General features: G+C 38.7%; 2 non-coding genes across 2 annotated transcripts; both read left to right on the forward strand.

Moving 5' to 3' along the window:
- The first annotated feature begins 418 nt into the window (after positions 1-418).
- LOC111816739 lies at positions 419-489 on the forward strand. The gene has a single exon (XR_002821076.1). It is a non-coding gene; the product is annotated as a small nucleolar RNA SNORD102 (small nucleolar RNA).
- Positions 490-737: 248 nt separating this feature from the next.
- Positions 738-865, forward strand: LOC111816742. Its single transcript, XR_002821079.1, has one exon. It is a non-coding gene; the product is annotated as a small nucleolar RNA SNORA27 (small nucleolar RNA).
- Positions 866-2,360: the final 1,495 nt, after the last annotated feature.

Here is a 2,360-nt window from a genome sequence, read left to right on the forward strand (position 1 = left end):
TCCCGGTTCCAAAATAAAATTCTCTAAAGGAATCATATGGTTAGGTAAATCCTGTCTGGGGCTGGCTAGTCACATTGTACCCGAAAAAGTGCTGTTTTAAAGTTCTATTTTGTTACTCATGGCAATCCTCCTGCCTCAGTCTCCCAAGTATTGGGATTACAGATGAGCAAAACTTCTATGTTTAGTGGGCCTAATTTCTTTTATCATCATCTGCTAAAATTACCCAGTGAGAAGTGGGATTGGGTCATAAGTTGATTATCACAAAAAGGAACACCTTAGTGTAATATTCTTAAGTGTGCCAGGGAGATAGCTCAGAGGCATAAGTACTTCACTTATTAAGCACAAGGTCCTGAGTTTGGTCCATGCGATAGAGAGTGCTGTCTTTATGTGAAAGCATTTAACTATCCTCACAGTCAAGAGCTTAATGATGATTGTCTTTATGATTGCTTTAAGCAATATGAAAAACACATTTCACCGGCTCTGAAAGCTCTTGAGTTGCTGTTGTAGGAAATCTTAATGTGTCTTAGCCATGCTAATAAAAGGAAGAGGGGATTACTGGAATAATGCTTCTGTCCTTAACCAGGGAATGGGTACTGTGCAAAAAGGAATGCCTCACAAATGTTACCATGGCAAAACGGGAAGAGTCTACAACGTTACCCAGCATGCTGTTGGCATTGTTGTAAACAAGCAAGTTAAGTAAGTAATGTCATAGCTCATATGGCTAATTAGTATTTTATAAAGCCCCTTTCACTTTGCCAATTGGACTTAATGTCTTTATTGGTCATTCAAGCGGGGCAAAGGAAATATCCTTTTAAAACTCAGGCAAACTGAGTGTTTGTCTTGTAACCTGTCAGGGGAAACAGTCTGAAGTAGATTTGCTGTGTATTTGCTGTTTAATACACAGTTTGGTATTAAACAGTTCTGGTTTTCTTGGTGTACAGAAATTATTTTAATAATTTCTGTTTGGGTTAAATTACTAGTGTTCAGAGGTTCTGCTGTCACCTCATCAGAAGAGCGCCCTTAATGTAGTGATGTTCAAGCCCTTTTGTAAGAGGGTTAATGATTACGTGGTCAAGCCATCACCCTGTTTATCCTGAATAAAATATTGGTAATTTACTGCATAGAACTATTGAAATAGTGTTCTGTATTCCCATTTTATTTTTCTTAAAACATTTGTTAATTTCTGCTCTCTGCAGGGGCAAGATACTTGCCAAGAGGATTAATGTGCGTATTGAGCATATTAAACACTCAAAAAGTCGTGATAGCTTCCTGAAACGTGTCAAGGAAAATGATCAGAAAAAGAAGGAAGCCAAAGAGAAAGGTACCTGGGTTCAGCTGAAACGCCAGGTGAGACCTTGACTTGGTAGGGGTAGTCTTCCATTTTTGTGTGTAGAATTTAAGAATTGAGTATAGTTTCAGTTATTGTGAAGAATACTTTAATAAAACACTGCCCGTTAGTACTTTATCTAACACCTTTTTTTTTTCCTAAACAGCCTGCCCCTCCCAGAGAAGCACACTTTGTGAGGACCAATGGAAAGGAACCCGAGTTGTTGGAACCCATTCCCTATGAATTCATGGCATAAACTGGGGACGTTGCTCTGCCATTCAGCACCTAATTGGCAGCTTAAGTGTTCTAGGTCCTATGTAAAATTAAAATCATCCTGTGTTGTAAGGGTGGTTTTTTTAGTTGAACAGGTATGTGGTGCCTTCTTACCTCAGAAATATTTGCAGCAGATTTTCACTGTACCCAGTAATTGTGTCTAACCTTTACTCTTCAGTATTTTCTTGCTGAAAGATACTGCTGAGGTATTGCGCAGGTGTATACCCACAAATTCAAATATTTATAAAGTATTTATATTGGCTTGAAGATCCTGTAAATCATCATGGGGAAAAGATGTATCAAAATAAATGGAAGTCACTTCAGAAACAAACTTAAGTCCATTTCAGTTAAATAAATTGTTTAAAGCACTTTTTGTGAGTTCTAGTCTAGTTCTGAATTGCTTTGACCATCTCCTGAAAGATTTGGAAGATAATATGTAAGCATTAGATTTTGTTCAGTATCTGTCCGTCAGTAGACACTTGGGTGTTTGTAGTTCTGGAGGCTGGGAAGTCCTAGTCTCCCACAAAGGAGAAGATGCCTTGTTGCTATCAGAGTGGACATGCACTATCCTCATGAGCTCAGAAGAGGGAAGAGCTGAGTTGGGTCTGGGCCCATTGCTCCTTTCTGAGCCCTTTGATAAGGGAACTAATAATCAAATTATGAACAGCCTTAGCCTTTGTCATTCTAACAACATCCTCACTGCTGACATGCCTCCATTCTGTTCTGTACTATGCTTTGTTGCAACCCTTTTAGCTTATTG

The sequence above is a fragment of the Octodon degus genome, unplaced genomic scaffold (assembly GCF_000260255.1).
Source record: "Octodon degus isolate 3935 unplaced genomic scaffold, OctDeg1.0 scaffold00038, whole genome shotgun sequence".
NCBI lineage: Eukaryota > Metazoa > Chordata > Mammalia > Rodentia > Octodontidae > Octodon > Octodon degus.